This window comes from Octopus bimaculoides, chromosome 2 (genome assembly GCF_046866305.1).
Source record: "Octopus bimaculoides isolate indiv1 chromosome 2, ASM4686630v1, whole genome shotgun sequence".
Classification (NCBI taxonomy): domain Eukaryota; kingdom Metazoa; phylum Mollusca; class Cephalopoda; order Octopoda; family Octopodidae; genus Octopus; species Octopus bimaculoides.
Genome location: NC_142929.1, coordinates 594218 through 620573, shown reverse-complemented (window position 1 = coordinate 620573; position 26356 = coordinate 594218). Strand labels below are relative to the sequence as shown.

Here is a 26356-nt window from a genome sequence, read left to right as displayed (position 1 = left end):
ATTTTGTCCACAAATTCTGCACTTATCACTTTCTGATGTGTTGCCTATTCTGTATTTGATGTAATTAGTTCTTAATGCTTGCTCTTGGGAAGCACAGTTTAGAGTTTCCGTTTCTGATTTTAAATCACTTTAGTCATCCACAGCCATCTTTTTTCTCTGTTTGTCTTATCTTCAACATCTCTACGATATTGTCCATGCATTCTTTTCTTTATCCACCTATTTTCAGTTTCATTCATTCTGGAGTCCTTGTACAGTACTTTATCTTTGCAATCTTCCATCCTACACAAGCCTGACTTTCTTATTTCCAAAAATAGTGGTTCTGTGGCATTTTTACATGCCCTGCTATGTTGTTTTCTTCTGCGCTAAAGTTGTTTTCGCATCCAATCAGTCTTGTTTCTCCTCTTTTTCTTGGTACATACAGTCTATCTGTGTCACTTTTGGGGTGGAATATCCCATATCTAGTCAGCAGCTTCCTCGTCTTTCTGTCTAAGTTGTTTAGTTCATCTCCTGTCCATGCGATTACCCCTGCTCCATATCTAAGGAGTGAAACTGCCCAGGTGCCGATAGCTTCAGTCTTATTCCATCCATTTAATTTCGACTTCAATATCAGTCTCAGTCTGCGCAAGTACTCCACCTTAAATTTTCCTGTCATTTCTTTCTCCATCAATTTATCCATTTCCAATATCTCCAAATACTTATAGCCTGTCTCTTCTATCTGCTTCATAACCTCCCCGGACTGTATTGCTGGTCTGTCCATACATTTGATTTTGCCTCTCTTCAAGACTAACACACCATACTTTTTCAGTCCGAAATCCATTCTGATATCAGCACTGAAAGTACACATCGTATCAATGAAGGAACTGATTTGGGATTCATCTTTACCATAAAGTTTGAGGTCATCCATGAATAACAAGTGGTTAACTTTTTATTAGTGGCTTTTGAATACGTACCAAGCCTTTGCTTTCTTCAGAATCAATGTTAGTAGTATCATGCACAGTACAAAGATCAGTGGGGACAGGAAATCCCCTTGGAAGATGCCTCTCCTGATTTCTATTGCCCCTAAACTTCTTCCATATGCTCTCAGTTCGTTCCTCTACTTTGCCATACTTCTTCCAAGCAATCGCTCAACATTCGATGCATCAAGAGTCAGAGCATAGCAAGATTCCAACTGCTTCCTTTCTTTGTTATTATTATCATCACTGATATTGTTATTTTCATTTTTTTCATTTTTCCATTGATAGTATTTCCTCTGATCCAACATCAGTTTTGGCTAAATTATTATTATCATTATTATCATTATTATTATTATTATTATTATTATTCAGTAGTTTTATTTTTATAACGTGCTTTCACTTCACTACCGAGCGCAGCTCTGTGCGCCTTGGGTATGTGCTGTGGTTTGCTGTGGTGCTCTTATGTTTACTGTATTGAAAGTGTTTTGCGTAGAATGTGTGCAGTACCCAGTAGTGCAATTTTCTGTATGTTATATATATTTGTAAGTCCTGGTGTTTTTGTTATGTATTTGTCTGAATATTTTTTTATTATACCTAAGGCACCTACTATGATAGGAATTGTTTCTGTTTTTAGATTCCACATTCGAGTTATCTCTATTTCCAGGTCTTTGTATTTTGAAAGTTTTTCCATTTCTTTTAGAGAAACGTTGTCATCTGCTGGTATTGAAACATCAATTAGAAGGCATTTTTTTCCTTCATGATCTTTGACAACTATATCTGGTCTATTCGCCTTAATTTCTCTATCTGTGTGTATTGGCATATCCCAGAGTATGGTTGCTTTCTCGTTTTCTGTGACCTTTTCTGGCGTGTGTTTATACCATCTTTTTTCTGTTGCTATTCCATAATGTTGGCATAGCTTCCAGTGTATATAGGTCCCCGCTCTGTCGTGTCTGTGAATATATTCCTTCTTAGCCAGGACTGGGCAGCCAGAGATAATATGATTTATTGTTTCTTGTCGATCTCCACATATTCTACAGTTACTTGTTATATTTCTTTTCATTATGTGTTTTTGGTAATTTCTGGTGGGGAGGCTTTGGTCTTGTGCAGCAATTAAAAATCCTTCAGTCTCTGCTTTGAGTCCTGAGCTTCTCAGCCATTGCTGGGATTTTTCTCTGTCTATTTCTTTCGCATTTAGTTTAGCCCAGTATTTACCATGTAGGGGCTTTTCTTGCCATCGTTTTATCATGGTCCGTTGCTGTTCTAGTTTTAGTTTGGATTTCATTTGTTTTATAGCTTTTGTTGTTTCTTCTTCTTCTTCTTCGTATTTGTTAGGTAGATTGATTTCTTGTTTGTATTTGTCAGCTTCCTTAAATACTGAAAACAGTTTTTTGTTTTGCTCGTGTTTTGTGGCTATTTGTTTTAGTTTCCCTTGCTTCTGGAGTAGGTATTTTTGCAGTCCTATGGTGGTTATTTTATAATAGTTTTCTAGCTGTATAAGACCCCTGCCACCTTCTGTGCGTTGTATATATAGCCTTTCTATGTCAGATTTTGGGTGGTGCATCCTATATCCTGTCATTATTTTTCTTGTTTTCCTGTCTATTTTACATAGTTCGTTTAGTGTCCAGTTAAGGATGTTGTAGCTGTAGCTTATAACTGGGACAGCTAAAGTGTTGATACCCATTATCTTGTTTTTAGCATTGAGCTCTGTTTTTAGTATTGATCTAACTCGTCTATAGTACTCTTTCTTTATTTTTTCTTTCATTTGTGTATGTTGTATCCTATCTAGTTCATTGACTCCTAAATACTTATATGGTTGGCTTTCGTCTAGTTCTCTTATTTCATTGGCTTTATCTAGTGTTATATTGCTACTTTTAACTAATTTTCCTCTTTTCAGGGTTGCTTTGGCACATTTTTCTAATCCGAATTTCATTTCTATTTCCTTGGTAAAGCCGTGTACTGTCTGTAGTAGTGTTTCTAGCTCTTTGTCGTTTTTGCATATAATTTTAGGTCATCCATATATAGAAGGTGGCTGACTGTTTTTCCATAGCATTTGTAACCGCATCCAGTTCTATTTAGCAATTCTGTTAGAGGTGTGAGTGCCAGGCAGAACAGGAGTGGAGAGAACGTGTCTCCCTGGAATATTCCTCTTCTAATGGGGATGGCTTTCGTTTTCACAAGTCCCTCTTTTGTTTGGAGCTGTAGCACTGTCTGCCATTTGTTCATTGAGTGCTCTATGTATTTTATGATAATTGGTGCCACCTTGTTTATGGCTAGTGTTTCCAGAATCCACGTGTGGGGAACACTGTCGAAAGCCTTTTGGTAGTCCACCCAGGCCATACTGAGGCCTTTCTTCTTTCTGCGGCTGTCTTCAGTTATGGCTTTATTGATCAATAATTGATCTTTACAGCCGTATGAGCCCTTGCAGCATCCCTTCTGCTCTTCTGGTAACAGGTTGTTATTTTCCAGGTGTTTACTCACTCTCTGCGATATTATTGCAGTAAAGGCTTTGTAGATCGTAGGGAGACAGGTTATAGGTCTATAGTTTTGTGGTTTCTCCGTTTCCGTTATTATTATTATTATTATTATTATTATTATTATTATTATTATTATTATCATTATTATTATTATTAAATGTTGTTTAGTTTCAACTTTTGTCTTGTACTTGAGATAATCATAAACATGTGAGGGTTTCAGGGAATAGTAGGAGCAAGAGAAACAGCTTGGTGAACAGAGATTAAATCCCACGGGTCTGTAAATAGATTCAGAAGATGGTGAAGAAGAGATCAGCAATGAGCATTCCTGTGCTTCACACCCTTGGAATCAGCAGAGGTCAAATGTGTTTACTACTACTAGCAATCAATGAGAGCGGTGACCTTGGCCTTGAAAAGAACCAATTCACCTTGTTCCATTTTTAATTACTGATAGAAAAAATAATTATATATATGTATATATATATATATACTGATGTTTGCATCATTGAATTTTTGAATTTATTTTCTTCGAAATTTTTCTTTTCTTTTTATAAGTTTTGCTGTGGTTTACAGTTTTTGTAATTGTGCAGTTTGTATATATTGGCAGGTTCTTACCTCCTTAATTCGTTTTTGCTTTTTTTTTTTTTATCGTGCATTTAATTGTGTTGTTGCAATAAAAGGCATGTTTACATATTTGGGTAGTCAGGGAGAAAAGAAAGATAAAATTTTCACATAAAATTGTAGATATTAAAGTTTTTAATTTTCTAGAGATGTTCTTTTGTATGTATGATCAAAGAAGACTGTAGTGTTCTTGCAATAAAAAGGATGTTTGCATTTTCGAATACTCAGGGAGAAGGAAAGGAAAGAAAAGGAGTGTCAAATTTTTACAGAAAATTGATATTAAAGTTTTAAAATTTACTAAAGATGATCTTTTGTTTGTCCAAACAGAGAAAACTGTAGTATTCTTAGAATAAAAAGGATGTTTACATTTTCGAATACTCGGGGAGAAAGGAAAGGATAGGTATTCACAGAAGTTGTAGATATTAAAGTTTTTAAAGCTGTTCGTTTGTGTGTTGGAAAACTGTAGATATGTAACTTTCTTAACTTATTTTGAGGGAAATTTAAAGTACTCACGGGAAATTGTATTAGTGTTTCTGTGTCTTCAGCAGCTGACTGGTCAGAGCAGCAAAGAACACGTCCAGCCACTGTCAAGGCTGGCATTCTTATTATTCTTATTCTTATCATTATTATTATTATTTATTGTCTTTGCACAGCTTCTAAAACTGGAGATGTACTATAGTGCCAGCTGTAAACTACCAGTGAACTAAGGTAACACCCCTTATTTTTCGAGCACCTTCTGGAGTATTGAAGCAGTTCCAAGCAGTGCTGTTTTCTGCAAGTGCTCCACCCTTATTGCAGCCCCTAATTATATATTTTCCATTTCGTTCAATAACCTTTTGCCATCTTTCTGGCAACTACATGATCCCGTGCTCATAGAACTTCTCGTCCTTATCAGCCAAAAACTGAAGCAAGTGCGACTTCAAGTCATCGTCATTATTGAAATTTTTATCATTCAAAGAATTCTGAAAACTTCGAAATAAATCATAATCTGATGGTGCAAGGTCAGGACTATATGGTGGATGTGACATTGCTTCCCAATCAAGTTCAAATAATTTTTCACGAGTTAGCACAGACGTGTGTGGTCTGAAGTTGATAATGACTGAATCAAAGCTATAATTATCATGGTGGAACACGATTCCTTTACGATTTGCCAATTCTGACCGTTTTTCTTTGATTGCTTCCTCCAGTTTCATTAGTTGTTGACAGTAAACATCTGGATTGATTGTTTGGTTCCTTGGAAGCAGCTCAAAATACACAACACCTTTGTAATCCCACTAAATTGACAGCATGACCCTTTTTATGCAATTCAGTTTTCGATGTGGTTTGTGCTGGAGTATGATCGTTTTCGATTGATGTTATTGTAGACCAAGGGTTCTCAACGAGAGCTGTATGCCCCCCCCCCCCGCCCGATGGGTGGGAATCTGGAGCTCGAAGGGGGCACTAAGAGACTTGGGACACTAGTGGGGCGCTGGAAGACCCTCAACTTTGATAAGTTTAATTTGAAATTAATGAGTAGTAGCCATATTTTCACATATTTGCAACTGTCAGTTTAAAAAAAAAAACATGCTTTTTTGTTTCAAATTTTCAAAAACTTAAAAATTACTTTTTCCACTTTGACGACACCAAGCAAATTCCTGGTACCATGTGTAACTGGTATCGCTAAAGCGAAACCCTCAAAACAAACAAAAACTAAAAACAGATGAATAGTGACAGACGACTAAAAGAAAAAAAGTAATAAATAAAAGCGAAAAGCTGGATGTGTGTGTATGTGTGTTTGTGTGCAAATATATAAAGAATGATGGTCAGAATTTTTGTATCAAACTGGCTTTTGGGAGTGACCGATAGGTATGTATTTGTGTGTGTGTGTGTGTGTGTGTGTGTGTGTGTGTGTGTGTGTGTGTGTGTGTGTGTATGCATGGGTATGTTTGCATGTATATGATCGAGTGTGTTGCCGTTTTTAATTCCTTTCTGCGATTGATCTTAAATTGACCCCTCGCTATACACACACACACACACATTTATTTTAGGTTTTGTACCCATTTGAACTGCAGCTATACACCAGATAACGTGGTAAGTCTTATGTTCTGAAATTTAAATTTTGAATTTGTTTTAATTATATAATTACACCTCAGCTAAAAACACATCTTTTGGCTTTGGAAAACAGAACATTTTCTGTCTCTTTTTATATCTTTTGTTAAGTTGGTCAGGATTTTCTAATTTCCTATATTAAGCAATGGACGGAAGCATTTAAAAAAATTAAATTCGTAGAGCCGAGTAAATCAAAAATATTAATTTTAATCGTAATGATGAGAGAAGTAAACATTTTTCCTTTCCTTAATACTAACAAGAGCATAGTGTGAGGGAGATTTGTCTGTTATTTCTCGCAAATTGAACAACCACATAGAGAGTACCTCATTGACTCATATGTTGATGTGTATAAGTAAACAAAAACTAAAGGAAAAACAGACACTAGCAAATACATAGACACACACACAAACACACACATACACGCACACACATGAATGGGCAGAATTATGATGTAAGCACGTGCTAAAACCCCTCATAACTTCTTCATTTTTACAAGTTTTTTACAAATTTTTTTCGGATCTGTCTTCTGCATAACAGAATTAATACGATTATTAAAAATAAAATGATAAAAATCTTCCCCACCCCCATTTTCTCTTTTAATTCGTGGTTTTAAAATACGGACGGTCCGAATCTACCATTCGTTTCTCTTTAGAATTTCCAAATAATTTTTTAAATACTTTTATGGAAGAAAGTCAATTGACGGTCTTCACACTTTCCTGGACTTAATATGTGAAATGCCAGTGACATGCTGCATGTCCATCAGTAATATTAGCAGACAGACAGCCGTGCAGTGGTACGACATATAGTCCAAGAAGACGAAAGTCTTCTTTTTAAGAAGAAAAAATGAAGTTTGAAGAGTGGTGAAGAAGTTTTTGGATACTTGTGATTGTTGTAACCAACGGTGTGCCAGTTTTTTTATGTGTATGAGTGTGTATAAAGATATAATTAAAACAATACGTAAACACCCGCGTATATATACATATATATACAACAAAGCTTAATGGTGTGAATTTTCTAAAACTCCTTTAGGGACAAACGGTTTTCACAATGAATTCCAATTTAATCGGAATCTACATGATCTGAAGCATATTTGTAAAAAAGAAATATTTAATTTTCTCAAGGTTGTGAAGAGGCAAATCTTTCAGGTACAATCGTGTAGATATGCCGAAATATTTATATATATATACAAGGTTTTTTTTTATAAAACTAACTCTGTAAAAATGTATGTGTGTGTATATGTATTTGTATGTTTCTGTATGCATTTATAGATGTATGTGTATAAGTTTCATATCACTTCAACAAAACAACACTTTTATCTTCAGCATTTTCTAAGGTTGAAGCGTCTAATGTTGACGGATTCATTGCACTTACAACATCGCCAACATCATCGCAAAGTGCGGTAAACCCCATTGCGTAGGTGAATCGCTGGTGGTTTCTGTCATCAGCGAGGTTCTTTCAACCGTACTTCATCAGAATCCCGTACAGACCATTAAACGCATTCTTTTGAGTAATGACTCAATAAGGAGACGAAGAGATGAAATGGCGGATAACGTGGAACAAAAGTTGTGCAGCATTTTAAAATCAACAGAGTTTGCTCAACAAATTGACGAGAGCCCACTCTGCGAAAACCAGTCTCTGCTGCTTGGATATGTCAGGTTCTTCCATTAAAACAAATTGCACGAGGCGCTGCTTTTTGCTTTGAATCTGCCTACAGACACCAAAGGGGTTACAATATTTAACTCAGTCAGCGCATACTTCAAAGAAAAAGCGATACCCCTCAGCAATATTGTTTCTTGTGCTACGGACGGCACAAGAGCATTGTGTGATTCACCGACAGCATCTGGTTGCGAAGAAATTCAGAGAACCGCTCAGCAAGTCTTTGCAGGTGGCAATCAATGTTACCAATTATATTAAGCACCATGCCCTCAATGAGCGAGTTTTTCGGCAGCTCTGTCAGGATAATGACGAAAAGTTCGTACAATTACTTCTTCATAATGAAGTGAGGTGGCTTTCAAAGGGAAAGGATCTTTCTCGTTTTTTGCGTAGATTTCCTCTTCTACACGCAGAGGCTAAGAGATTATCCCTGTCATTTCAAAGTTCATAACTCGTCGAGATGGGATTTGGAGCCGTTTCCAGATTGCAAAGCAATGTTCGCAACCGTTTTGATATAATTTCGCGTGGAGATCGCCGATTGCACCTTACCAAGATCAAGCCTGACGTCAAAGAATTAATTCGACTCCATGAAGCTATGAAGCTGAAAATTCTCATTGAAATAGGGACCAAAGCAAAGGTACACTCTCTTTCTGGAGCATAAAAAATCTTCTTCCCGGGTGACAATAACTTATATGTCAAACTGTTGCAAAAGCTCTAGCTGTTTTGATAAGAGAAATCGTAAAGGTTTGAAATGATTTCATCTGCATTTACTTGTACCAAAGAGCACTCTTTCGATAGACATCACATTGATCTCATACGTGTCGCTTGGTGGAAATAAACGCAATTACCAAACTTTCATTCATAAGACCATTTATTATTTCGGGGTTTTTTTTTGGGGGGGGGGTGCATTGCAATTAGTACATTTGTATTCCCAATTGCGTACAAGCGTTTATGTTAAATGACGTTCTTTATTTTTTTTTTAATCATTATCTGCTGATATCAAAATAAGTAGTATATTGAAAAATAAAAATATTGAGGGGGAGGGGAACATTTGTAACTCCAAGGGTCAAAAGAGGGAGTTTGGCCAAAATGGGTTGAGAACCTTTGTTGTAGACAAACCATTTTTCCTCACCAGTGATGGTTCGTTTAAAAAAAAAGGTCGATTTCATTGCGTTCGAGATGCACATTGCAAATATTGATCGTTGTGTTAAGTGAAAGTCTTTCAATTCCTGTGGAACCCAAATATCGAGCTTCTTGACAAAGTCCAAGACATTTTAAGTGATTTTCAGTTGTTGTGTGGGATACATTTAAACCCTCCTATAATCTCTCGCACACTTATGTGACAATCAGATTCAATTATGGTTTTGATTCGGTCATCATCAACTTCAGTAAGTCGACCGGTCATCTTTGAGTGAAAAATCTCCTGAACGCAATTTTTCAAACCATTTCTGGCATTTGCGTTCTGTTAAGCAATCAACGCCATAAACTTCACATCTCTCTTTGTAAGCCACAGCAGCTTTCTTGCATTTACAGAAATGAAAAAGCAAAATATGGCGAAAATGTTCGTTTTCGCACTCCATGTTAAAATTGACACTGACCTAAGAGGCGCAAACAAAATTACGGGCAATTTGCTTCTAAAATAAGCTAAAAGTAACAGCTATCAAATGTCAAATGGCAAAAAATCATAACATTGACAAATAAATCGTAACTCTATTTGCTAACACTATGTGTGTGTGTGTGTGTGTGTGTGTGTGTGTGTGTGTGTGTGTGTGTGTGTGTGTGTGTGTGTGTGTGTGTGTGTGTGTGTGTGTGTGTGTGTAAAATTTAAAATATGCAGAAAATGGAGAAAACTTTTGATCAACAAACAAATTGACCAACATCAGTTAATTATTTTTTAATACAAAACTTAAACTCTTGTTTATTCTGGGGGTTTTTTTTACCTGTACCCTACGAGCATAGTGTACTAGCATGCCCATGCCCAGGGTCAACAGGTAATTGATGCCGGTAATAAGAACGGATATTGTCATCCCTTAGACAGTTATTCTAACCGCTAACTCTGCTTACCTATATATATATATATATACAGACGAAGACAGTCGGCGTAGAAAACAAACAGATGTCTTAGTTTAACGCTCGGGAAGTGAAAAAGTCTTTAACGTTTCGAGCCTACGCTCTTCCACAGAAAGGAACACAGAAAGAAACAAGGAGAGAGAAAAAAATGTGTGTAGTGGTTAGCAATCTATCATGTATCTTATCAATGGTCGGAAACATGATTGTTGACCCCCACCCACCCATACACACACACACATAGAATGTATTGTGCCTTTTATTGAGTTGTAGTTTTCTCCATTTTCGTTTCCTTTCTGTCGTTATATATATATACTAATATCAGGTGTATATATATATATATATATATATATATATATATATATATATATATATATATATATATATATATATATATATATATATATAATACATCAAGTATAGGACATCAGCAACGAGTGAAAATTACGTAGACTCACGAGTGATAAGTACAGGACAAATTACCAAAAAATATACAATTAGTGAAAAATACGTAAACACATAATGAGAGACAAATACGGGACAAAATAGCAAAAGAAGTTTAACCCCTCCTCAGTTGTCGATTGTTTATTACTCCTTCGACATTTTTCTCTCTTTCTTTCTCTTCTATTATTTTCTTCTCTTGTATTTATATCCTTTCAAAATTTCTCCCAAGCGTTACCCATTAAAATGCGTCTTGGCCTAACGGCCCTTAATGTCTGTCTTCGTCAATTGTTTACTCTGTACGTCCACTTTGTCGTTTGTTCGTTCAAAGCTCTAACTCTCCAGAACTCTCCCTATCTAAAAAAAAAATTTCTGGATGCTGCTGTATAATGAAGTTTTCCTATCTTGTCGTTAAAAGCTCGAAATAAGGAGCAATAAACAATCGACAACCGAGGAGGGGTCAGACTTCTTTTGCTATTTTGTCCCGTATTTGTCTCTCGTTATGTGTTTACGTATTTTTCACTCATTGGTGGTGTCCTCTTCTTATTGTATATTGTTTGGTAATTTGTCCTGTACTTATCGCTCGCGTATACTCGTTGCTGATGTCCTGTACTTGATGTATTTTATATTTATAATAGAACGCCACGCAGCCTCATCTACAGTAAGTTTTTACTTGTATGTGTGTGTGTGTGTGTGTGTGTGTGTGTGTGTGTGTGTGTGTCGTTGTGTCTGTCTGTCCCTTACAACCGGTGTTGATTTCTTTACCTCCCAGTAACTTAGTGATTCAACAAAAGTGACTGATAGAATAAGTACGAGGCTTAAACAGTACTGTGGCCTATTCATTCAACTAAAAATTCTTCAAGGTAGTACCCAGTGTGGACGCAGTCTAATGACTAAAACAAGTAGCAAATACACAGTCGATCGCCCTCTCCCTCAAAATTTCACGCCGTGTACCAAGAGAGAAAAGGATTTTATGTACGTATATATTTCGTTCAGGCACAGCGATGCTAATCACTTCTGCCTCAGAAAACAGCGTTGGTCGAGCACAGAGCGAAATACGAAATTAAATAAATGAGAGAGGAACAGGAAATTATGCAACGAACTTCATTAGCTTACAGTCGTTATATAATGTTATTGCACATGCCTACCAATTGCCAATCTGGTCGAAATCCTTAAAGATAACCACTAATCTAGTCGATAGTTTTACGACTTCATTTCTCTCTCTCTCTCTCTCTCTCTCTCTCTCTCTCTTTAGATCAGTGGTTCCCAATACCTTTATTTAAATGATTTTTGCCACGGACCCCTTAATACGCTCTACATCATAGATTCTTATTTCTTTATTGCCCACAAGGGGCTAAGCATAGAGGGGACAAAAAAGGACAGACAAAGGGATTAAGTCGATTACATCGACTCCAGTGCGTAACTGGTACTTAATTTACCGACCCCGAAAGGATGAAAGGCAAAGTCGACCTCGGCGGAATTTGAACTCAGAACGTAACGGCAGACGAAATACCGCTAAGCATTTCGCCCGGCGAGCTAACGATTCTGCCAGCACGCCGCGCCTTATACATCATAGGTTCTCTTACTTTCTATCCGTCTCTGTTGTCCGTTTTTCCATGTCTGGATTCTTATGGTCATTATCAATATGGTCATTATCAATATGGTATTCCGTTTATATGTTACCCATGAGTGTGTATAGTTATTTATGTTTAGGGGTTCATCTTGCGCCTTTGTGTGTGTGTGTGTGTGTGTGTGTGTGTGTGTGTGTGTGTGTGTGTGTGTGTGTGTGTGTGTGTGTGTGTATATACACACACACATACACATATAGATACGTACATAACTTATTGAAAGTTATTGCTTAATAAATGTTTATCACAGCTGGATCCAAGCACAAAAGTACGAACGAAACAAGCGATATTGGCAATCGTAGACTTCGATCCAGCTAAACCTGGTTTTGAAGAATTGGTAAAAAGAGATACACACTACCATTTTCCTTTACACTATATATTGTTATACCACATTTAAAAAAAAAATCAATATAAGTTTTAAAAAATCAACTGACAAAAGATAAACGGAACCAGGAGGTAAATTAGAGTGACTTACTGCTTTGACTGAAGACAACTGTTGTATATAGTCAAAATGTATCCCTTGAATTGATCCGTTCTTGTGAATTTATATTAGAGATACTCCATTACTTAAAAACCTCAAACAATTTCGGTAGGTCAATGGGATTAGTTTTATGAACGAAGATTCCTTAATCTCTTCGCTTTTCACTAAATTCAGAAACACTCAGAGCTAGTGATGTGGAAGCCCAGGATCTGTTCAGGATTGGGACAACAGGAAGATTGAACAAAAAAAAAATCGTGTGTAATCACATGTATCAACGCATAGACAGATACGTCCACATATACACACATACGCACGCACGCCTAGGTGTGTGTGTGTGTGTGTGTGTGTGTGTGTGTGTGTGTGTGCGTGCGTGTGTGCGTGTTAGAATACAATTTCAAAATGACCAGTTTAAAAATCAACTCCCACTTGGTAACTTGTTTTCTATTTTCTTGTTGGGTGAGAACGGAGGGGGAGGGGGTATAATTTTTGGTTTCTGTTTTTGCCGTCAATAATTTCACACACATACAGAAGCGCACAAAACGAGACAAATATATACAAAATTGTGTCGATTTATACATAAACATACATGCATTTCCTTACATATATATACAAGTATACATACATATGACCTTAGGAACCCTAACAGAGAATGAGAAAATTATTTCCACTTGTATGGTCGCATAGTCATTCACACAATTACACTCACCTACATACATTTATACATGACACTTGCAAATCATATAAACACACACACACACACACACACACACACACACACACACACACACAAGCAGGCAGGCAGTGGTGCCTCCGAACAAGAAATGAGATGCGTAAAGACACATCAGAAGTGCGGGACCTGTTCAACCGGCTTGTCAACATATTTTCGTTATGATAAACCAGTCTAACAGAGAAATGTGTGACTTAACAAAACTGTTTGGGTAACTACAATAGGAGGCGGAGGAGGAGGAGGAAAATTAGAAAACGAAGGAAACGTATAAGGATCGCCACTAACTGTCAATCAGCCATCTTGGCAAGGGACAAGAATGGCTGCTGCTGCTGTTATTATTTTCTTTGTCCATGAGGTTATTATGTGTAGCCCCCGGTCAGTCTTGATTGAGTATACACATTTGGAGGTTATCTCTTGCTAATCAAGCGATTCACGTAGAGATTTTGTTGTTGAGCTGTTGACATTAGTGCTGCTGTTTTGGTTATTTTAGTAACACTTAACTCTTACAAAGACTTGTTGCATTCAACTCGGTCGAGACAGTTGAAACAATCGAAATATTGTTTATTCATTTAAAATGGCATATTAGCAGAATCATTAAAATTGTATTTGTTTAACACTGAAGTATAAACGGTTGTTATCAACTATTCACTTCAGAAATAATGTATTTATTAACTCATTTGGTTCTTGCCTTTGTTGCATAATATTGGATTCTCGAGTTATTACATGTTATACCTTGTTCGCTTTCATTATTTATTGATCCACCGGGATTTGCGGTGGAGTTTGACATGCTGCCGAAGGTAGTGGAATTAAGAGAACTGGAACCATTCATAGAATATTTAAAAAAAAAGTAAAATTGTTTTTTTAAAAAAAAGAGAGAACAAAAACAATGGAAAAAGATAAAAATTATAAACTACGAGTAAAACGTTCAAATAATACTGCCATGAGAGTGGGGCTCATGCAGCCATTTAATTTTTCATTTTTATATAACATTTTTCTTATTTTTCATTCGTTTTATGTTTTTGTCCCCATTGTGGCGTTCTGTCTGTCCTTGTGCTGTCTCCGCTATGTTTGGCCCTTGTGGCTGGAAATAAAAATCCTTATTTCTTGCAGCCAGAATCTCAAACCAGACTGACTTGACACTGCACGCTAAATTACAAGCCACTGACAAACAAGACGAATAGCAAAGGAATTTAATTTGAACCCGAGTAATGTGACCTCCCATACAACAAATGTGATATTTAAGGTCCCTAATTATTGAAAATGTTTATTATTTGTGATACATGAACATCATTTTGCTTCCTCAGATGAAAGTCAATAATTGTCTCTCGGGCATTCGTTATGTTGGCAAAAGAACAGTCCAAGTTTATATAACCATTGTTACTAAGCGCTGGATCAGTTTTCATTTCCCTCGACAAGATGAATCCAACGGGCGGCATTCAACCAGCCTTCACCAGATGAGATATTTTGTTTTAGTGAGATTTAACTAAGAACACTAGTCTGATTCTCTAAATTCTCAATTATAAATATACTTCAATATATTTTTCTTTTTTTTTTTTTCTTTTTTGATGGATAATTTTTATTAACAACATATTTTTTTTACAAGAGAAATGAAAGAAAAAATATCAAAAATATCAAAGATCAAATGATTAAGAGAAAAAAAACCATGACTACCTCACCAAGGAAATAAAGCATTTCTGCCACAGAAGCTCTTCCATTGTTTTTAATCCATATTTTTTCTTCCACTCCTCTCTGCCTTCGGCTTTCTTTATTGCGATGTTCTCATCCCAATCTACGTCTCAGCATCTTTGATCCAGTCTCTCTTTGCTCGTCCTTTTCTCCTTTACCTTCTAATTGTCCAAATACGATGACATACACATATGACCCAGTCATTCTACTAATGTGGCCGAACCAACGAATAGTTCTTTGCTTTGTTGAAAGCATTAATTTGTTCCAAGACTGAACAGTTGGTCCTGCAACGTAAAGCCAAGAATTCTGTGAAAGCATGTCAGATCGAATCCTGACAATTTCAATGTTTTTAACTTTGCCTGTCTTGCAATATACACAATTGCAGTCATAATCTTGCCATTTCAAAAGAAATGGTAAGATTAAAACGGTGAACTTTTTAGATGTCACCCTTGATTTTAAAATTAATATGTTCTATCCTTAAACCGAATGAAAACTAACGTTACATGCACAAACATTCTAATCTTCCCAATTCTTTTATAGATACTCCTATTAATAATATCCTTTTTAGAATATCTAAGTTGTCAGCAAATGGACAAATATTCAATACTAGCGCTGAATGATATAGCCAGGCTCTGGAAAGAAGTGACTTTCAGGGAAAAATAACATATTTTGTTTTCATATTTGGTTTGCTGCATTCTCAAGTTGAACTTGTATATTGTAACATATTTTATCGCATCGCGGAAGGATCATTATGCCAATTATAAACACACGCACTGCTTCTATTTCACTTTATTTTAATTTTGGTTAACCATTTAACCAATTAACGAATCGATTGTTTAATTGGTCGTTCGATTAATCAGTCAATCAATCAGTTGGATTTGTCCTTTCGTTTCCACACATGACCTCATCAATGACATGTCCTCTCTACTCCAGGTCTATTTAAGATGTGCCTCACAGAGTCTTTACAGATTCTGTATTTAGATGGAAATGTGTGGGAATGTTTGTGAGAGAGGGAGAGAGTGAAAAAGGAGCGTGTGTGCTCGTGTATATGCGCGCTGATGTATGTATGTGTGTCTGTGTGTGTAGATGCACGTTTGTGTGGCATAGGGTGGATTCTGTAAGAGAACGTGTGTGTGCCTCTGTGTGTGTGTGTGTCTGTCTGTCTGTGTGATGGTCATCAACTCGATTTCTCATTACAGACATGTACTTGTAATCACATTAAATAACTTGGTTTTATCTTGATTTCAGTTTTAATTTTGTTTTGTGTGACAAATGTAGCACAAAATTCGGTCAAGAATCACATCAACAGCATCTCTGCATTTTTGTCCAAAACGCATCTTCTGCTCTGCAATAGATGATCACATCATTGGACATAAAGGACAGCAGTACTCCACTCGGACTACTGGAGTTGTGTGCATATAAGCATTTCAGTTACTCTCCTGTCATGTGATCATCTTTCATGGAACGTAAATCTAGTTTTTAGATGAGAAATGCGACCTCAGTCAGTGCAAGAGAGATTATCTGCCATGCAGAACTCTTGATGCAGACAAGAGTCCTGGATTATAATAAAATGTATTTCTATGGAGAAACATTTCACATATTTTCGTGGTTATAAAATGCAACACAGCACATACATCCAGAATGCATCAAAAGAAATAAAATAAAGCAGTTTGAAAACGTATTTTAAACTTGAAACAAAAACTATGTCCGTTGAAACAAGAAGAATTTCAGTCACAGAAACTAAAAAACACATCAACGTGTTATAAAAGCAAAATGCTGAAGAAATTGTTCGCTAAAGAAACCAAAAATGTAAGTGCCATAACTACAACGGAAATTGGCACAATTTCTGTGAAAGAACAAAAAAACTGGAAGGGAAAGTGAATAAGAGGAAGAAAATATAAGTTTAATAAACAAATTATGTGGATGTAAAGCCAAAGCAATAAGAAAAGGTTGCAGAGGGAACATCAAACAGAACATTTCCGGACCGAGATCTTAAAACAGGATATTGATGCAAGAAGTTAGCATTTTAGTATTTTATCTGGAAAGAACATCTGAGTGCATTTCTGTCTGCTCGCATGGTTTCTACTTGTCACTCTTCTCATTCCAAAAAGTGGCGAAAATCATTCAGGATACAAATTACTAACCGATATCCTTCCATGATATTAAATTTATTAAATACACTGGGTGCCAAATCTTGTTCAAGCACAATATTATAAACACTTGGGAAATCTAAGAGAACGAAAAATGTATGGAGCGGAAGAGAACAGCTACTTAACAAAATGATCCAAGAAACCAGTTAAAGAACTGCAAAAGCTTCGTTATAGAATATCTTTCAACAGCATATCACAGAGATGGATTCTCAAAGCTTTACAATAACTCAAAGTCCCACAACCACTGTTAACCTATCAAAAACATAGGAGACCACCCTACTTCTAAAAGGTGGGGACAAACTAATGACATCTGTCTCTTGTTAAATGCATTCCCATATCTGTTCTCAAACATGTTTTATAGAAACGGTGTTTATAGAAATCTTGAATCTAAAAATATCTCTCAACTTCCATTTTTTGGACGATTGAATTTGCTCGGATTTGCACACAACTCGATCGCAACTCCCATCATGACCCCTGCCTAGTGTTCGAGAGGTTATCAGGGCAAAATTTCGTTTCTGTAAAGAATTGTTCAATAAAGTATTTTCGCCTCGACGGTCAACTCATATCAATGTCAGAGAGGCCATCAGAGTGCATCACTAGTGAATTCTTGCTTTGCTCTCTCTCTATAGTAATATACTCTCTCCCCCCCCCTCTCTCTCTCTCTCTCTCTCTCTCTCTGTCTAATGACATCATTGATAGCAAGAAGTCTTCCATATATTGTTTAGTCGTATCCTTTTTCCAAGAGATATTCTCAACAGCCGGTAACATTCTCCATCATACTTTGCCTGCAAGTGTTTGAGGAATGTTAAAACATTAGACTCTTACAAATACCCGTCCCATGGTGGCACTGAAGAAGTTCCTCTCAAGATTATTGGGTGACGATGACTTCCAGATGACACAAACACCGTGAAGAACAGACCATGCTTTCTCGAATCAAAGTGTTACCATTCTATAAATGTGATATTTTCTCGGTATACGAAAGAGTCTACAGATTTTAGAGAGTTTCGTTTGGTCTACTTATTAAAATCTTCCTTGTCAAAAACCAGGAAGGCTTTATAAGTAGATACTTTGTAGGTATTCATACTTTGAAGCGTTGACATAAAGACTAATACCTTCTACCATTTTCCCAAGCTCGTGTAGAAGGAAGGTAGCTTCTGAGATTGCGCCTGCTAACAGAATGTTATCATCAGTTATAATCTTCATCTGCCATTGCTGATATCATGTGACACGGGAAAGTGGCCATTGTTCGGGTGAATCCCAGTTTTTTTTGTTTTTTTTAATCCATTGAAGCTATGATGATAAATGAGACTGGAAGAGTTTCTATCATGTGATCGTACTTCAACACTTGTATTTTTGTAGAGCCTCAATACTGCTGCTACTACTTCTAGTAGTATATCGTATGTTTAAAAAACATTCGCTCTATTTTGCCTCGGTGGACAAAGGCGAAAGCTTTTCGAAAGCTCATTAACAATAAGACTGTCTATAGATTTTTATCTCTTTCGATGTTTCTTTTGACTGTTACACTGTAATCCAATAGAAGACCGATTTTTCCTGAATCCGTTTCTTGATTTTACTCCATGACTCCTTCCCCTCCAGTTCTGGTTATATGATTCAACAACAACAACAACAACGGCGACAACCTGCTGTAGAATTTTGTACGGATGATTCTTCTGTTAACTTTAGCAACACCTAAATTACTTAAATTATCTTTCTTGGCCAATTGAAGAGTACAGCCTACAACACATTTCTCAAGTGGATATTGATTGTAAATTGTCATACAGAATTGAAAGGGTATCACAGAAAACCTCTGTTAACCAAACTTCTGAGGATAATCCATCAAAACCAATTGCATTCCTGTCTTTGATCCTTTCAGACGTCAATGTTTTGGTCGAATGTGAAATCACCAACTTTGATGTCATCGTCATGTTTTATGGCAGTTTTTATTGGTCTGTTTGAAATCACTGGGGAGCGGGGAGATCTTTTGTTTGACATCGTAAGTGTAAACAAGATCTTGTTTGATTGCGCTTTTAGTTAATGACTTCAAACTCTCATAAGATTCAGGGTTTGATATTAATTTTGATGGGAAAGCATTTTTGCAGCTTGTTGATAAGATGTGAAAAAAATTTTCAAATGTTGCGTTTCGGAAGTTGGGTTCTATTTCTGCTTGCAATGCCTTGAACCTTTATTTCACCGAGATGATACATTATCAAATTGCTTTTTACTGTCATATAGAGGAGCTTTAGAGAGTTTTTTGTTTGTCGGAGCAAATCTGAAATTGTGGTTAGGGTTAGTATACCACATACGACGAGATCAGGACCATCTCCTTCAAAGGAATTAAATGCTCGGCCCTTTTGCAAGCTGTTTTCCACTCATTTATGAGCATGTAGTTCAATTGATCCTCAGTTCCTTTGGTATAAATTTGTGGCTATATCTTGAATCCCTTCTTCTAAAACTTAGTATTTAGGTATTGTGGGTGATGTTTTGTGATGAAATCTAGCATGCCCTGACCATTTCGATTGATTGAATAATTGTAATATAAATCTATGAAATCAGCTTCATAAGTTCAGTTGTTTAAGGTAGTAGCCACTGACGTTTGTGATGATCTGTCTAGGGAGAAACTCCTGCACGTTGTTTGGAGATTTCAGATCCTGAGAGTTAAAGAGGATTTCTATTCTCAGATTGTTGAGTTTTTCCATGATGAACCAGGTATAAAAGTCGAGTCTTGTCTCTAGTTTTTAGGTCTAAATTATCAAGGTAAAAGCAATGTTCTTGAATGCGTGTGATGTCAATGTTTTTAGGAGATGTTGATGCTACTAATTCCGGTAACTTGTGAATGAAATTTACAGATCGAATATTGAAAGTTAAGATTATGGATGTTTGTTTGCATTTTAACAATGTAGAGTTTAGTTTGGTTCCAAAGCCGACTTTTTGAAGGTTAGGAGATAGCCAATACCACTGCAGGACGCGTTGTAGTCGCGGTTACGGAATTCTTTGGTTCTGCGTGATATAGATCTGATTTTAATGTTAGTCATTGAAATCTTTCTTTAGTTTAATATGAACTATGACCTTTGAATCTATAGGCATTAATAGTAATATCCCTCGGATATTTGGTAACCTTGACTATTGACCTTCCCGGAGATTCCTCTATTCAGCATCGTGTGAGTGTCTCAGATGGTCGGTAGGGGAATATTTTGTTGAGACTTCCTATCTTCCATTCTGCTTCCCATGGCCTCATCATGACCCAGATCGGAAGGTTGATGGGTGTTCATGCCTTGCTAAAGGTTAACCCGTGTCGGTCCAGGACGGCTTATTTCCATATTCGTTGCTAAACCTTATATCTAAAAACCGTCCCCCTACTCGCCATTGCATTAGAGTTCTCATCCGGTTGAGTATTAACCATATCGAAAAGCAATTGGATATCATTACACAGTATTCTATATAGAATGGAATGAAATTTGATGGATCCCGTATAATACCAAAACGAGCAAAATTTGTGCCTTAACAGGAAAAATTTTAAATGAACGACCTAAGAATAGAACCTGTTAAGCCAAGTAAAAACTACAAGTATTTTGGACAAGATGAAAATGTGAGGTGTGATGGTGAGAGAGTAAAAATGTGGTCATCATTAATCGACATACAGCAAACATATCGCTCACAACTTTGACTTCCACATTTGGCCTTTTGTACAACTCACCTAACATTAACTCAGCAATAAGGATATGAGAACTCAGAAACTGTTCAATGTGAAAGGAGATTTCAAAATACAATGGAGATATGGGCAGATACAGGCACCCGTCCTATTCACCAGATTTAGCACGTGCGGATTTCCATCTCTTCCCCAAGAAGAAAATGTAGCTCAAAGATCATCGTTTTAACATCGCTGTCGAGATCCAGAGCGAATTGCACAAGGTCTTCGATTCGCGTACGGCCGGATTCCAAAAGTGGCAGGAACGCTGGGAAGGTGTCTATTTCGAAGGAGAGTTAGGTAAATAAGTTATTTTTGATTAAACACAACTAGTTATTTCTTATTAAACATAACTAGTCCAGGAACTTTTGATACCACATGCATTCATTCATACATACATACATACATACATACATACATACATACATACATACATACATACATACACCAACTAAAAACACAACCAGCCGGATATTGTTGCGTGGGACCACAAGGAAACGATGTGTTCTGTTGTGGAAATCAGCTGCCCCTGGATAGCAATGTGGTTAGAAAAATACACGAGAAAGAGGACATCCTCGGACCATTAATAAGGATTTTTGAAATCCAGTGCCCAAGATACGCTTATAAATGGAGCAACAGGATACATACTAACCCGTCTGGAGCAAAGGATGGCTGAACTTGGGATCTTGGGGAAAATGCATATCCTTAATTTATACCCTACAAATGATCACGATATCTGGGACTATAAAAATCTGAAAGACCTTCTAAAGATTTAGAAGACAGTGAACATGCTTTCCCTCTCAACCTTGCTACCAGGTGGGGGGGGGGGCAAAATCTACTCAAAAAAGAGACAGAGAAGACTATACATACATACATACATACATACATACACATATTTATATATGCTCACACAAGCATAACACATTCTCTCACACATACACTAAATTATAAACATATCTACATAATATGCGTATCGTCCAACGCATTGTAATATAAAGCTGGGTATTATAAAAGGTAATCTTTAAAATGCCGTTCCTTCGGTTTATTGTTATACTTTATTGTCATTCAATGACTCCAAATAAGTCCATGACATTATAAAACCGGTTTTGTAAAGGTTGTGGGATCAATGGCAAGTTTATTAATAGATTATAGCACCACTGAAGGTGACTTGGTATATCTTAAATATTTGTGAGCTATAAAAGCGAAACAGTCATGTGAAAAACATCTATCATCACTCCTGAGATAAATTAAACAAAGCGAATTCCCAGTATATTTTGCAGACGAAATGTCGCACTCGCATTTAGTACATGTGTGTGTGTGCTTAGGTTTGTGTGCATGTTTGCCGAGAAATTGATATGCAAACATTCTCTTTTGCACTATATCTATCCATTAGCGTTATATTATCCTGTTATCAAACGATTATTTTGTTTTTAACATATCTTTTTAAACGTTCCATTCGTGTAAGATTTTGACTTGAAAAGGTGTTTATTTTCTACGACATACCAGTTAGTCGCTGTCGTTCAGAGTCCTGATGATCGACATCCACTTTGAAATAGAAAATCGCGAGACTCGGACGATTTACGGAGACCCGCGCTGTGAGGGGACTGTTACAACGAATGTCGCGGGTGATTCTCCGCGCCAATGCCTTTGTAATCATGTCCGTGACGCGTGGCTAAACATGCCATCTGCTCTGGGATGTTACAACCCGCTACTCCCCCTCTTCCCCTCTCCATCTTCTGCTGCTTGATTCCCACCCCACTTTCTTTTCTTTTCTTTTGTTTCCTTGGTGAAGTAGATAAGTTGTTTGTTTTTTTTCTCTCAATAATTTGATCTTTTATACTTTCTTCTTGAAAAATATGTTGTTGATAAAATGTAATTCAAGGGTGGAAAAGAAAATTAAAATAAAAAAATGAAAAGAAATTAACGGAATTTTATAAATTTTCACATATTTTAACACTCATTAAAATATAATACAAAAAACATAATGTAATTAAAAGAATAAAAATGTTTTCAGTTTTATCGTCCTTCGGCATAAGTGACTTACTTCATTTCTATCTATCTACCTGTCTGCCTACCTACCTACCTACCTATTTGGTAGCTAACTAGCTGTCTTTCAGTCCGTCAGTCTGTCTGTTTGTCTGTCTGTCAACCTATAGATGTAAAAGTAACATCATTTTTCAGACTTAACGTAGTAACACGAATGGAAAGTTTAAAAGAATATGTTGAAATTTGAAAACTTTTATTTGGAAAAAAAATAATCGTTTGATACAACGCTAATGGATAGATATAGTGCAAAAGAGAATGTTTGCATATCAATTTCTCGGCAAACATGCACACAAACCTAAACCTAAACACACACACACACAAACAAACAAACAAACACTACACTTCCATATCTGTGTACATTTATAAATTCAAGATAGTTGCGGTTATAAAAGGAATTTGTATACCCGAACGTTCAGAAAGCTTCACATTAAACATTTAAATGTTGCTGTTGTTGCTGTTGTTGTGAAATTAGTTCTTCGCTGTGCCAAATCTGTTACTTCCAGTTAGGGTTTGAATCATTTTCTTTCCATAACCAGATATAATCAGGGAGTTTCGATGCCTTTTAAATCCCTCTTTAATCCTTTAAATATTTTGTTTTCCAGTGGCATCATGTTACGTATTTATTACGTTAACTTCTACTGCGTTACAGGACTCCCTCATCGGACATGTGGGATTTCTCGCTATCAATAATTTCCCTCAGTAGATTATGGTATAGGCTTATGGGATCTAATATTCTTCACATTAGCTGTGCAGCCAAAACTTATTTCAAGATAACTTTTGTTGCACTATTTTCTATATTTGTGGTTTCTAAGGAAGCGTTTAACAAATTCAGGGAGGCTGTGCGATGTTGAGTTAAAATTTGGTAAAAAAAAAAAAAAAAGAGTTTACTAAATACTTCAATGCCTTTTCTTTGTCCCAAAATCTGAAGCTGTAGATTTGCTTGATCTTAACTTGAAATCCGCTCGCTTTTAAAGTGTCATTTTAGTCAGAACTACCTTGTCTAAGAACCCCTTCCTTGAGGACAAATTCGAAATCCCTTTCATGTTTCAGTCATTAGACTGCGGTCACGGTGGGGCACCGCCTTTAGGAAATTTTAGTTGAATGAATTGACCCAGTACTTATTTTTTATAAGTTCGGTACTTATTCTATCAGTCTCATTTACAGAACCGCTTTGTTATGGGAACGTAAACACACCAACGCCGGTTGTCGAGTGGTGGGGGGAACAAACACACACACACACACATATATATGTGTGTGTGTGTGTGTGTGTGTGTGTGTAATAAGCTTCTTTCAGTTTCAATCTACCAAATCCACCCACAAAGCTTTGGTTGACCTGAATCTATAGTAGACGACATTTGTCCAAGGTGCCACGCAATGGGACTGAACCCAAAACCATGTGGTTGGAAAGCAAGCTTCATCCCACACAGCCACGCCTTCTACTCACATTGTTGATTAGATTTTAGTAGAAACCTGCATCAATATAAGTAGACTTTACACTTTCTTTTGTCTCTCAAACCTTCCCCAATAACAAATCTCTTTCTTTACTCTTGTTTTCATTTTATTGTGGCTTCACTTCATCCTGGTTTCCTTAGATCATTTTTGCTGGTTCTTTTCTTTACCAGAAACAGAAGTTATAATGACTATAGGAAGTGATCGAACGAATAGCTTCCTAAATTCTAAGCCAGGATTCGAAACCGAAATTACATATTTCTACAAGTTCTCTTCCTATTGTTCTCGGCCTTTGAACTAGGAAATTTATGAGCGTTAACAGTGAACTTGTAAACTTTTGAGTCAAAACTTGGGTCAAGGCAGATAAGAGATGGAAAATCCTTTGTTTGGCCTGACCTGATTTAGTTAGGAAAAATATAAATATGGAACCCAAAATCTCTCTCTCTCTCTCTCTTTTTTTTTTTTTTTTTTTTTCCACCTGTAGTCACTCACAAATGAAATTAACTACCTACAGAATGGATAACAGAACGGAAAATAATCTGTATATAAGAAAAACTCGAAGACCAAATGAAAGATCATTTCAATTAAAAATAGTTTTCTTCTCTCATTCATTCGCTGAAAATATATCGTCACACTAATATCTAAGTTCATGGATTTAACCATTAACAATGAAATCCTTAATCTCTTCCCCCCTCCCCCTCTCTCTCTCTCTCTCTCTCTCTCTCTCTCTCTCTCTCTATCTGTCTATCTAATTATCCCCTCAACGACCAATGGTATGGTTTCCAAAAAACCAAGTCTATTGGTCACCTACTTTCTTACACCAGTGACCAGTGGACTCACACACCTCTTAAATGTGAGCAGCGCTCAGTGAGATCCCTCACATCTTCGAGGATGTCCCTGAACATACTGAGAATTGCCTCCCAACGGCTGACCTTTCTTTTCAGAACCAGGAGATATTTCTGTCTCCTAACAGGTATTCATACCTCCAAAGCGCAGGGGCAGACCACTCTGGAGTATAGGCTCTCACACCTGGGATGCTGCTGCTGTCGCTGCGCGCACGTGCATCCTAGAGAGAGAAAAGTCACTCGACTGATTAGCAAGAAATTACTCAGACACATAAGACAGCGAGCTGGCAGAATTGGTAACACGCCGTGCAAAGCGCTTAGCTGCATTTCGTCCGTCTTTAAGTTCTGAGTTCAAATTCTGCCGAGGTTGACTTAGCCTTTCATCCTTTCGAGGTCGATAAAGTAAGCTCCAATTGAGCACTGAGGTTGATGGAATCGACTCATTCCCCTCCCTCGAACCTGCTGGCCTTGGGCCAAAAGTTTCAAACCAAAACATTACTCAAACACGTGTGCTGTCTGATCTCTCTCTCCCTATACTTGGACTCTGTTCCTTGGAGAAGGATGGGCTCATGCCGTCTCCAGTGAAACATTTCTGAAACATTCGTCTCTCCTCCTCTCATCATTGTTGTTGATGCCAACTCCCTGGGCCCAGCTCTAAACACTACACCAAACCGTCTTCTCACTACGTCAGCCTCCAGAACCCCCCTTGCCCCTCTCGTCTTTCCTGGACTCTCACAATCCCTTTCCTTGAAACCTAGCAAATAAAAGGAAAAGTATTCAGCTCCAGATCCAACAATACTGAGAATGCAACATTTCTAGATTATCTTACGACTCCTCCCTGCACATCAGAATAAGGCAGTATGATTCTCAACTTGACAGATACATGACGTAACTCGGGTAGATGTGTGTGAAGCATCTTGTCTAGTATCATATTTCTACCCGAACAGAGATAGTAGGCCATCTTAACACTTCTCGATTATTTCGAGGGAGATAACTCTTACAGTGTTGACGAAATCCATCAAATTCCATTTAATAAAAGGCAGAGAATGACTGTGAAAATTAATTTTGATCGATATTTCAAATATCAGAAATTCGTTTCCATCGAATATTACTTTGAATTAATATGAGGACAAATAATTTGATACATAAAAGTTAATTTGAAATGCGAATACCTTGGGCGGGGGGGGGGGGTTAATTAAAAGAAAGTTATTTTGTCAGAAATAATTTACGGCTTAAAAGTAGTAGGTCTTCGACATTTACTTATAAAATCTTTATTTCCATTCGATTATGTAGCTTTCAATATGCGCGAGTGGAGTTTAAGTGAATGTTAGAAAGCAAACCTAAGTAACAACTTGTTTTAGTATT

The 26356-nt window shown here is 36.8% G+C and overlaps 1 protein-coding gene across 1 annotated transcript in view; it reads right to left on the bottom strand.

The window, feature by feature from the left end:
- Nucleotides 1-13107, bottom strand: part of LOC106870759 (cadherin-87A) — a 121480-nt gene extending 108373 nt beyond the window's left edge. Inside the window, exon 1 of the mRNA XM_014916956.3 lies at nucleotides 12398-13107. The gene's annotated coding sequence lies outside the window, so the exon portion shown is untranslated. The remainder of the gene's footprint in view (nucleotides 1-12397) is intronic.
- Nucleotides 13108-26356: the final 13249 nt, after the last annotated feature.